Consider the following 13,563-nt stretch of genomic DNA (forward strand, 5'->3'; position numbering starts at 1 on the left):
ATAAGTAGATGTTATTACAAAGAACTGATAATAAAATGAAACACATAAGTATTTAATATGAATAAGAATGTTGATTAATTCTGGTAAAAATGAATAATTAGAAGAAAATACATGAAAAACTAAAATTGTAATATTTATTTTCCTTATAATTTATTTTCTTTTTGTATCCTTATCCAATTATATGTTTATTGATTTGAGAGAGAGAGAAGGTGATAAAGAAAAGAGAGAAACATTGATCTCTTTCAGTATAGCTCTCTGATGGGAATCAAACCTGCAATTAAGTATATGCCCTGACCTGGAATTGAACACACAACCTTTAGGTGTACAGGACAAAGCTTCAACTAACTGAGCAACCTAGTCTGAGCTCTTATAATTTATTTTCTTATACTCAATCACTTTAATATTATATTGTAATAAATGAAAAAGTATATAGTTGCAAAATTACAAAATGAAAGGACAGTTGGGGACAAGATCAGGCCAACAGGGGAGGGCTATTGTGGGTGAGATCAGGCCAGCAGGGGAGGGTAATTAGGGGCAAGATCAGGCCAGTAGGGGAGGGAAGGAAGGGGCCATCAGAAATGCAGGCAGAGACAATTAGGGGTGATCAGGCAGGCAGGCAGATGAACAGTTAGGAGCCAGTGGTCCCAGATTGTCAGAGGGATGTCTGATTGGAGAGGGTGCAGGCTGGGCTGACGGAACCCACCCACATGCTCCCCTCCCCTGCACAAATTTTGTGCACCAGACCACTAAAAGTAATATAAAGCATCAAACACTGGGGGCATTTAAGATGCAAACAATACCAGCCAACAAGTTTAGTGCTTATTGTATTGCAAGACACAGGAAAAAAAAATATTTTAAGATTCTTCGGAGAGAAACTGTTTCATTCACTTGAGAAGTTGTCCTTACAGTCCAACTTTTACTTTGATAGAATGAATGCTCTTTTATTTCTCCCTCCATCTAGATACAAGTCCTCTGTCAGGCCCCCAAACAGTATTTCAGAATAAAACGTAAAGAGGAACAATAAGAAGCCAGCTCAGGCCAGGTGAAGAACAGTAATTACCCTTTGAGTTGTTTTCATTGTTTAGATGAAAACAGTTTACCACTAGGAATAACCAGACAGTCAGCAATGGTTGTCGCCACGCTGGACAAGTCAGGTGAGACAGCTCTGAATTGCAGTGCACGGTTTGGGGCTGTGTGACTCTGCGAGGGAGGCCTTGCAATTCACAGCTCCTGAACCTAGCCAATACCAAGGAGCCAACTCCCATCACTCAGCTCAGCTTGTGTGAATTTGCTCATAAAGTTAGAAATTTGACCTCATAAAATTGCCATTTTGCAGGTCAAAAACAGAAAAATTCAGCAATTTTTGAAATACATCAATAATATCTTTCCTTTGATATAAAAAAGTAATCGACACCTCTTTCAGGTATCATTCAGTCCAATAGCTTCATTATCATTTTAATTCTGAAGTACAAGGCCTGTGCCATAAGCATTGTTTTTGTATATTAATAAAATATTTTGTATAGTATAGAGTTTTATAAATAATCAAAGCAATCAATAACATTGTGTCAAGTTAGGTGTCAATATTATTTTATTCACTAAAATTTTATAATATTCCAAAAGGGAAGTTTAGAGGAGAATTGATTTGTTTATAAGCATATTTTTATTATTTGAAATCTAGCTACTCTTAAGCAACCAATGAATGCTAAGTATAATTATCATAATGATGTTATTGAATATCTTTATGGTTGTATCTAATAATTATTATTAGATTCAATTTAAATAAAAATCACTTATAGAATGGCAATAAATACAATGTGGCCTCTCAAGAAATAAAGAGACTTCCCAAAATGCTGTCAAAGAAAATTTAAAATTACAGAATAGTCATAAAGTATGGGGGTTGGAAAAGGCACATACATTTTAAAAATAATGTATCTTTACAGGTAGTCATAAAAATATTAGATGGCACAATAAATAATTTACTACTATTGTAAACCTTTCAAAAATGTTTCTGATAGGGCATGCTTTTAGTGATGATTGGAACACCTAGAAGATTGCCATATTTCAAATGCTATGTATATAATATCAGCCATCCATTCTAATCACATAGAAATGACATTCAATGTGCTATATTTTAAAAACAGCAACACTGATCTTTATTTAGCTCTTGATATTTAATGGCAAAAGAGAGCCAGTAACAAAACAACTTGACTTATTTTTACTGACTTGTTTTATATTGTGTATTTTTTCACATTGACCTTGCCAATAAATGATCCACTCTGTTTTTTTTGTTTTGTTTTGTTTTGTTTTGTTTTTAAATCCATTTAAGAAGATATAATCAACTCCCCCAATATATTTCTTCTTCTTGGTTGGCATTTTGCTTTTAATACTTCTGTCATGCATTTCTTTTTATAATATATATATATATATATTTTTTTTTTGGAAAGTAAGGCTTACCTTTTGGCTGCTTATCTGCTGTGGTTAGCCAAACACTAAGGTACAAATAGAGGAAGCATTATATAGAGTCTACTGCCTACAGGCAAGACAGATGAAAAACACAAGTTTAGGTCCCTCCTTTAGGAAAATGACTTCAGATTAAGTGTGGTCACTTAAAGGAAAAGTAAGCAATAATAATGCGGAGTGTGGAAGATCTGTTCCCACAGGGATGGATACGGGGGAACAGCCCCTGTGAAAACAATGGATAACTACAAGGGTAGTACTTATAGCTGCGAGTGCCTAGTCACTGGAAATATTAAAAAAAAAAAAAAAAAAAATCACAGACCAGTTTAAGTATGCGTTAGCTTGTCGGTTTAGAGTTAGTTGGATACAGTGCAGCTCTGGCAGCCTGATGGTTTACTTCTTAGCACATTTTGATTTTTAGAAACTGACTGCGCTGGCTCATCAGCTCTGGTAGGTTGAATATAGACTTAATTCCCACAACAGTCAAACCATTGTCTCTAGTGATTCTAATTTTTTAAAATGATAGTTGCTTACATCACTATTTTTAAAACCATCCCAAATTGTTATCTTTAATTTTTCATATCCTACACGCATACTGTTTTGAAAATTATGAACTGTAAGAAGCTCAGGCTTACTAACTAAAGGCATTTATTTGCCCAGTTGGAGCTGATTAATAGAAAATTTAAAGCAGGGACACAAAGAGGTTAGTGCTCCTAACTTCTTATTAGATGGATATTCATTATGTTTACTATGCATTTAAATAAGATAAAAGTTGGCATCAACAATGAAAATCTAATCGTTATAATTTGTTCTGCAGAGTAGCATAGTTATTAGAATTCATAAAGCAAGAAATAGAGCTATTTCAAAGAAAAAAAATTTAAAAAAAAAAACAAATTTAGCCGAGCTGGAGTGGTTCAGTGGTTGAGTGTCAACCTTTGAACCAGGAGGTCACAGTTCAATTCCCGGTCAGGGCACATGCTCAGATTTCAGGCTCTACCCCCAGTGTGGAACATGTAGAAGGCAGCCAACAATCAATGATTCTCTCTTATCATTGATGTTTCTGTCTCTCTTTCTCTCTTTCTTCCTCTCTAAAATCAGTAAAAATATATATTTTTCAAATGTAATAAAATATGATATTATTACTTAGGAATAAATTTTATTAAAGATGTCTAAGACAGATATACTACAAACTCCAAAGCATTGCAGAGAGAAATCAAAGACTATGGATGACAATATTGACTATGTTTAAATGACATTTCTCCACAAATTGATATGCAGATCCAAAGGATTATTACCAAAGTTCAGCAAACATTTTAGATAACTTTATAAATTGATTATAGAAATTAATTGGACATACAAAGGACCTAAACAAAACAATTTTTGGGGGAAAAAAGGTAAAGTAGAAGTAAATACATTGATTTCATGATATTATAAAGCAACTAGAGGTCCTGTGAGCTGGTGGAGGGAGGGGGATCCCTCAGCATGACCCGTGCCCTCTCACAGTCTGGGACTCCTCGGGGGATGTAGCAGTGCACCAAGTGGCAGGCAGCCAGGGTAGTGTCCGGATCTGGGTCAGGCACCTTGCCACTTTCACTCATCCCTGCCTGCTGCACCTGCTGCAGTGGAGTGAGGAGAGGTTCCCGCCATAGCAGCTGCATTCCGCAGCGATGAGCCCAGCTTCTGGCTTAGCGGCACTCCCCCTGAGAGAGCACATTGACACCGGGGGTCAGCTGTGTTGAGTGTCTGCCCTCTGGTGATCAGTGTGCATCATAGCGACCGGTCATTCTGGTCATTCTGCTATAACTGTCATTTAGGGTTTTATTATATAGATAAAACAATAGCAATTGAATTTGGGATTTGGCCAAAACCTTTTGGAAAAAATAGTAACTTGGTTTTTTGCCGATTTTCAATTATTATTATTATTTTTTTTTATCTACTCACTGGGGCTTATGATTGGTGCTGTTCCCTGCATCATATGTGGTTTTGACTTTTCCATTCCCTTGTATATTCTTTTTGTATATTCTATGATGCAAACAATGAATAGATCAGTCTTTGCTATGACTTAATCATAGTCTTAACTATGGGATATAGGTGGGATGCTAGGCAAATCAATATGTTTTAGAAATATATAAAACTGCTACAAAATTATTATTATTTTGACAGCAAGAAATTAGAAAGGAGACTGAATCTCTTCTTTGCATGTTCTAACAACTGTCCTTAGGAATCATTTGTGGCATACCATGTGACTTAATTTACACTCTTTCAGAAGAAAGCCAAGGCTGATCATGACAGCTATGCATACATAATGCACCCCTAAGATACTCAACATTACTTTATTTGCTCCTCAGGAACTTCCTCTAGGTCCATTTTCCTAAGAGCCCATGCTGTAATAAATTTAGAGGATTGTTGTTGATTTATCAGAATAAAGCATTACTTAAAATTGAATATATTTTTGCATTTGTTGCAAAAAGGATATTTTCATTAACTTATAGACCTTATTGATATCAGAATGTTTCATGATCTTGTAAATTGCCCCATTAGGTATAAGATTTCACTCTTTCCAGTTTATTAACATGAAATAATCTTCATAAGTGGACAGGGGACAATTGTCAATGATTATTGGTATGTTGCAATTGCAACTGAGTAGCCATAGGGAATACATTTCAGTCAACTGGTCATTTCTTACATCAGCCAATTTAGTAATGGTATATGAAATACAGAGAAGAGATGGCTCATTTATGACAAGTTCAGTTGACTATTTCACACCAATGGACTCTGAATAAAGATACCCTCCCTTCCACACCCAAAACAACAAGCAAAGATTGACTCAATTAGTTTCAAAGTAAGATGTAAAAATTAGCCCTTGACATGATTTATGTGAACATGCCCACTTATAATAGGAAAGCAGCTATGAAGGATAGACAGTATTGCTCTTCCCCTTAATGGGGAGGATATTTTTTAAACATCCTGATATATTTATTTTCCTTTACAAGACTCAATTGATCTCTCCAAAAATTTATTAGAACTGTGTCAGGTTTTTGTGAAGTTGTTTACTTTTAATTTTATGATAACAATCCTATATAATAAAGATATAATATGCAAATTGTCATTATGCCATGAAGCGTAATGACCAACTGCATAATGACTGGATTGCGGGTCAGCAAGAGGGTGGGCAGCAAACTACAAAGAGGGCAGTGGAGAGCTATAGGAGGGGGCAGGACAGTAAGCTTTAAGGGGAAAATGGGGCAGAGGGAGCTACAGGAGATCTGGGCAGTGGACAGAGAGCTACTGGAGGGCAGCCGCGAACTACTGGTATGCTACTGGTGAATGGATTTGTGCACAGAGCTACTAGTTTGCTTATAAAATAATAATAATTTATGAATGCCTTTCTTAAGATGAACAAATCAAATGAACAAATAAGAAAATGTCTAATATTTAAGTTAATGAGGTTAATGAAATCAATTATTTTATAGAAAAGGGTGATCTTGGGTTGTTTCCTATGCTGCTGTAGTATTTCTTATTTATGAGTAGTCCAAAAGTATCTCATTATCAGTATGTGCTCTATAAGTTCATTGATGTTACATACTTAAGGAAATGGGTATTTAGAAATCCTATATAATAAGGCTAATATGCAAATTGAGCAAAAGGTGGGACAACTGGTTGCTATGATGTGCACTGACCACCAGGGGGCAGACACTTAATGCAAGAGCTGCCCCTTGGTGCTCCTACAGGGGGAGCACCACTCAGCCAGAAGCTGGGCTCATGGCTGGCAAGTGAGTGCAGCGGTGGTAGCAGCAGCACTAAGGACCCCTTGGGGTATGTCCAACTGCCAGCTTAGGTCCATTCCCCATCTAACATCTCCACATAAACTAATAATTTTTACCTCTGCTTTTCACATCCCATTGCCTGACTTAATGGTCATAAACTGGGAGTATTCTCTTGTAGTTTGTATAGTTCTATAGTGACATTTATCTTTAGAACTAGACATTCTGCTCCATGGGGAGCGGGCCTAAGCTATCAGTTGGACATTCCTGAAGGTGTCCTGTGAGAGGGCACAGGTCAGACTGAGGGACCAACCCCCCAACCTCAGTGCATGAATGTCATGCACCAGGCCTCTAGTATAAGATATTCCATCTTAACCTGAAAGATCTTTTTCAGAAATGCCAGTCTCATTCTCCAATTTGTGCAGAAGAACTCAGACCTTGGAAGGCACAGAGATACAAGAGTCCACACCTGTCTGCTTCTTGCAGAATTCTGTTCTGAACTTGGGCTTCAGTTTCTACAAGAGGGGGGAAGTTGATTATCCTTCCACTGATAGGAGGACAAATTATGTGGCTAGAAGCTTTGCTATTTCTTTTTTTAAAATATATATTTTATTGATTTTTTACAGAGAGGAAGAGAGAGAGGGACAGAGAGTTAGAAACATCGATGAGAGAGAATCATCGATCAGCTGCCTCTTGTACACCCTCCACTGGGGATGTGCCCGCAACCAAGGTACATGCCCTTGACCGGAATCGAACCCGGGACCTTTCAGTTCGCAGACCGACGCTCTATCCACTGAGCCAAACCGGTTTTGGCAGCTTTGCTATGTCTGAGTACATCTAGATAACATGCGAAATCTCCATCCTTCCCTATGGAAGCAAACCCAGGAAACTAATACGACCTAATCCTCTGCTTTATTTTTGTAAACAATAAAAGTGATCCTAACATCTCCACAAAAGCTAATAATCTTTCCCTCTGCTTTTCACATCCTATTGCCCGACTTAATGGTCATAAACTGGGAGTGCTCTCCTGTAGTTTGCATAGTTCTACAGTGGCATTTATCTTTAGAACTAGACATTCCACATAAACATATCTGTTATGTTTTAAATGAATATTTCAGTTAAGTGTTTATTTTATAATTTTATAAAAAGTGTATTATGTTACCTAATTTATTCTTATCACTGCTCATATTTCACATCTACATAATGAAGTAAAGGATTCTCTAGGTTTTAATGATGCATATCTGCTAACTTCCAGGTACCCAGCAGATCAAAACTGGTTTTAAGACCTAGGCTGATAAAGATACCATACTCAGATTCTGCTTCATTTGTTATTTGAAAATGTGTTAATTAGATGGATGGACCATGAATAAATCAAGACTCTGAATTATAATCATTAAATACAGGTCAATGATGGCCTGGATATTTTATTTATATACTTTTTTTCCCCTGTTAATAAGTCATCTGGAATTTATTATTATACAATACTTTTTACAAACATATTTGAAGTCTAGTTTATATCAATTATCTTTTGGAGTATTTTACTTCCAAATAACATACGCTCGTAGTCATCTTCTAGAATTAATTTCTAAGCAATAACGTATTTAAATTGCCCTCTCCCCAGGAAACAAATAAACAAAAAAAACTCCTAGAACTATGTACTAAAATTTGAAAACTTTAATTTATAAAATAATGAGATCGCATAAATCTTAGTAGAGAGATTATAACACTTCAGTTGTAATTTCTAGATACAATAATTTAGCTTTATTAAAAAAATTTATTGATTTCAGAGAGATAGGGAGAAGGAGAGAGATAGAAACATCAATAATGAGAGAGAACCCTTGATCTGCTTCCTCCTGCACCTCAACCCCTGGGGATCAAGCTGCACACTGGGCATGTGCCCTGATTGGGAATCAAACCATAACCTTCAGGTTCATAGGCCGGTGATCAACCACTGAGCAACAACTGCCAGGCTAATTTAGCTTTTTCATCACTATTGCTAGATTTCGCTATGTTATTTGTACTATTTTAAAAGGCAGCTTTATGTGGGGTGGAGGTGGGGAGGTAAGGGGGCAGGGCTAAGAGATCAACCAAATGACTTATATGCATGTATATAAACATAACCAATGGATACAGACACTAGGGGGTGAGGGCACGTGGTGGGGGAGGGGAGTGCTGGGGAGAAGTCAACAGGGAGAAAAGGAGACATATGTAATACTTTCAACAATAAAGAATTAAAGAAAAAAGCAAATAAATAAGTAAAAGGCAGCTTTATTATAATTGATATCTACCATTTTTAAGCATTAAAATCCATTGAATTTTACTAAGCACTTATAGTCAAGTAATTGTCATCACAATCAAATACACAAGCGGAATACTCCAGAGGTTTACTCATAGGCATTTGTACAAATCCCATGACTTGAACTCATACCTTGATAACCACCGACCTGTTTTCTGCCACTATAGGTTCACCATCTCAGAAAACCATAAAGATGGAATAGAAAAATACACGCCTTTTTAAGTCTAAGTTGAGGATAAATTATTTGAGGTTAATTTAGGTATCATTAACTAGTTCCTTTTAATGGCTGAATAGTGTTTTAATGTTGAAGGAATAGGATTGCTTTATTTACTTATTTGTTCAAGAACATTGGTGTGTTACTAAATTTTGTCATTCATGAATAAAACCACTATCAATATTCAAGTAAAAGATTGTGTGTGGGCAATATCTATACATGTTTGATTAATATTTAACATAGGACTGGGTTTACTGGAGTATGCGTTAAGTACCTATACTAGTTAAGAAATTGTTAAACTGTTTTCCAAAACATCAATGATGAGAGTTCCAATTGTTGCTCATCATAACCAGAAGTTATTTTTTTAATTGACAGTTCTAATAGGTATATAAAGTTAAATCTGTGGGGTTTTAATCTACATTTTCTTAATAACTAGTGATATTGAGCATTTGTTCCTGTGTTTCTATGGCATCAATTTATCTTCTTCAGTGATGTCCTTATTCAACTCCTTTGATCATTTTTAAATTAGGTTACATTGAATCTACATTTTCTTAATAATTAATGATGAGCATTTGGTCCCACCTCCCTAAGACTTGTTTCTCAGCTGTAGTAGGTTTTTATTCCTTTCCATACTGGAAGATATTTCCTGCCTTGTAACTGTGGTGGGTCTTATGCAAAAGATATTATCCTGTCCCTCTCACAAAGGGATATTAGCATAGGACCTAAGGGCCCAGTACTGTTTCCTCCCGCATGCCAATTTTAGTGAATGTTTTCTTTTCTCCCAAAAACATGGGTGCTTATCGAATCTTGGGAGGGATATGTGATAGGGCTTGCTGCCCTTTTCCTGGTGAAACGTTTTTTAAATTAAAATTTTCTGGCAGGTGTGAAGTAATAACTCATTGTCATTTTATTTTGCCTCTCTCTGATGATTAGTGACTCTGAGCATTAGGTTATTAATGTGGAGCTTTTTTCAATAGATGGAGTTACACATATGTTGATATATATGCGATTTGATATGTATGTTATTTTGTTGTAATGACAAGTTTCAAAATTTCAAATGTCAAATTTTTTGAAGGTGTTAACATCATCTGTATTTTTACACTTAAAAATTTCAAATTTCGTCCCAAATTGTTTTTTGTGTACTTCAAATAAAAATCTAACTCTACTTAATGTTTTCTTTTTTTATTTATTTACAAAGTAAAATAAAATTTGAAGTTTATTTTTAACTGGGAAAATTATTTTTATACACAAAATACTAAAATTTCAGAAAGGTTAGTCTTGAGTAGTCTCAAAAAATTTTATTTATTTATTTATTCAACAAATCAAATAATACTAATACTTTGATTGTATCACTGGTTAACAAAATTATATAGGTTTTAAATGTACAATTCAATGATATATCATCTATCATCTGTTTACTCCATTGTGTGCTCACTACCCAAAGTCAAAATATTTCTAGAAAGGGAAGAGAGTAATTAGTTGATGTTTTATAGTACTAGAGGCCCAGTGCACAAAATTGTGTGAGACCCAGACTGACTCCAGCTGCACTGGGAGGGAGCTGGGACCCAGAGTCAAGTCCCTGCCCACCCACGCATGCCTCTCCAGGCTCTCAGTCTCCTGGTGACCAGTCTTTTGTCATTCCACCATCACAACATCATGACCACACGGCTTTTATGATATAGATATTGCACAATACATTTTTACGCATTGAGAAGTATTATAAAAACAATAGCCAACTTCCAATAAAAAGTGTTTCATTAGCATTAACTATAGTCTTTAAATTATGACCAATAAATGAAATGTCTGAGCTGATTTTGTGTGTCCTTCAGCAGAAAATGATTTTTTGTATACAGCATTATAAAAAAATAAATTAAGCAAAGAAAAACATGTGACAAAGACTGTATGTAGTTCTTTACTGAAAGATTACTAGCCTGTTGTATAAATATAAATCATTGTGAGTTATATAATTATCAATAATATTATATAGTATGATACTATATATTAATATTAACATTGACAAGCATTATGAGGATACCTAGCTTATAGGTTAATAGAGCAAGAACTGGATTAATATTGTATAAGAAATATTTCTTTGTTGATTTTCTTAAAAAAACAATTTTATTGCTAATTACTCTAACTTTGTTATATGTGAAATGGCTCATAATACTAGGTATCCCATAATTTAATTGCAAAAAGTAAATAACGCACTATAGGCAAAGAATTTATCATAGTTCCCAGAATATGTTAAGTATTAGTTGTACATTTAATAAATAAGAGGAACTTTTTTAAATGTGACAATGATAAAAATGTGTAGTATATAAATATGAATCACAAAATTAGAGTTAGCAATAATCCTCTATATGTTAATGATACCTACTTAAGAAAATCTATTTTTTATATAATATATTAGCATTTGGGCATTCCTTTTGTATATTTTTCAGTTTTGCCACTCATAGCAATAATGAAAGTTCCTTGACAGCCAAGTTTTCTTGTCTCCTTTTTTTTTTTTTTTTGTTACTTCTAAGAACAGTGTCTGAACATAGTAGATGTTGAATATTCATCTGGGAAATGACTGCAAATAATCTTGTTAAGTGAGCATAATAATCCATTTTACTTAAGTACACAATGATTGTGACTTTAACAAAGAAGCATACTTAAAATATATTAGAAATGCAAGTGAAACTGTATATCTTATCTTTGAATCCCAAAAATTTTTCACAGGATTACACTCCCATTTCTCTGCTTAACCCATGGTACATCATTCAAACATTTGTAAATTTTGTAAATTTATAAATTTGTTTACCAATTACTTCAATTAAGGAGAATTTTCTGTATATAGGCAGGCAAACCACATCTATGTGCCAAAGAGAAGCAATCTGTAATTTTCCCAATTCAAATTTTATAAAATAAAACTTCTCAAAAGTTCTTATTGATCCTATTACATAACCATCATAATAGATATATCAGGCTTTTTTGTCATCATTTTATCTTTACATCTAACATTCTGCTTGGCAAATATAGGATACACAATAGAATATTACTAAGCAAATTAGTTTTTGATGTATACATTTTATATTTGAATAAAATGATATACATATACACAACTAAATACTTTAAAGGGCAGACATATTAGTTTGAGTGTTGTAAACCTGAAAGAATGAATTAAATAGAAAATAAACGGGAAGGCCATCCTTGGCAAAAAGACTATCAAATCTAAAGATCATGTATTATCAAAGATTATAATTTGAGGCCTATAACTCTAAGTAATTAGAACATAGGAAGGAAGAAAGATACAGTTGTGAGATGAGATTCCAACAGAGTATAGACAATGTAGGGTTCTACATAAACTATGTATAGATTACTATGAGTCAAGTTAAGTATTTTTACCTCTATAAAAAAAATTAACAATAAGCTTATAGGGGAATTCCAGCAGTAAAAAGAAAGTGTCAATTTGGAAATAAATATCTAAAAAGTGTACATACATAATCAAAGATTATATACTTTGAAGTTTAAAAGGCATATATTTATGAAACTGATATCAATTTGAAACCACTTTTATTTATCTTGAGTTTGGGTTATAATAGTAGGTGACTTTACAATTTATGTTTTCGGATAGCAAACAATATTAATATTTAGAAAGAATATTAGAAAGGAAGGTGTAGAAGTTTAAGTTTCTATTATCCTTTTTTTTTCTGGATAGAATTTAGGTCATTTAGTCACATGAACTGCCACCATCTGTTGAAACAAAGCCATTTTCCATTTGAAGTTTAGGATTCTATGATTATTAATATTCTATAATGATCTTAATCTAAAGATCATGTATTATCAAAGATTATAATTTATATCTAATATATATAGATCTAGTTTATAACAATGGAATACAGCATAAACACATAAGTCCTATGGTGGGAAAAATCAATGAGCTTCTTTGTTTGTTTGTTTGTTTGTTTTTAAATATATTTTATTGATTTTTTAGAGAAGAAGAGTGAGGAATAGAGAGTTAGAAACATCGATGAGAGAGATATCGATCATCTGCCTCTTGCACACCCCCTACTGGGGATGTGCCCGCAACCAACGTACATGCCCTTGACCGGAATCGAACCCGGACTTTTCAGTCCACAGGCTGATGCTCTATCCACTGAGCCAAACCGGTTTCGGTCAATGAGCTTCTTTGAATACACCATCCATGAAGGACCAGATAAGGGCTCAGCAATACAAGAACACTATGTGATAACTGATTTTAATATGTGCCAAACTGTGGGAATATCTATACATGGAAAATGTAGGGGTGGGGGAGTCCCCCCAGGAGAAAAGAGGCTAGTGTAAATAATCAGCCGGAGTTGAAACTAACTCGGACTCCTGCATATTAACTCATTATCTTTGCAAGACTCAAGGCTAACAGTGCCATCTTCTCATTTCACTTTAGGGGATCTCTGCAAAGAAACAGGAACTATTCCTAACTAGAATTTATAAGGATATTTTTTACGTAATATTGTGGCCAATCTGTCAACTATGTTTCTTACTGTCAACTTTTATGGTCTAGTCTCTATCTTTCATTAATCCAGGTAACAAATGTTTAATAACAACTTTTATGGGCCAGCCTCTGTTCTCAATTTGGAGTATACATCAGGGAGCAAAATAAACAAAGTACTCTGTACTCATGTATCTTCTATTGTATTTAAATAAACAAACTATAACATAAAGCAAAATATAATATAATGGTAGGTATTCATCAAGATGATCAAAAATAAAGTAGACAAGTAGACAGTGGAAAAATATTTTTATTGATTGATTGATTGATTTTAATAAAAGAGGCGATTTAATGTCTGTCC

This window comes from Pipistrellus hanaki, assembly GCF_964339955.1.
Source record: "Pipistrellus hanaki genome assembly, chromosome: 7".
NCBI lineage: Eukaryota > Metazoa > Chordata > Mammalia > Chiroptera > Vespertilionidae > Pipistrellus > Pipistrellus hanaki.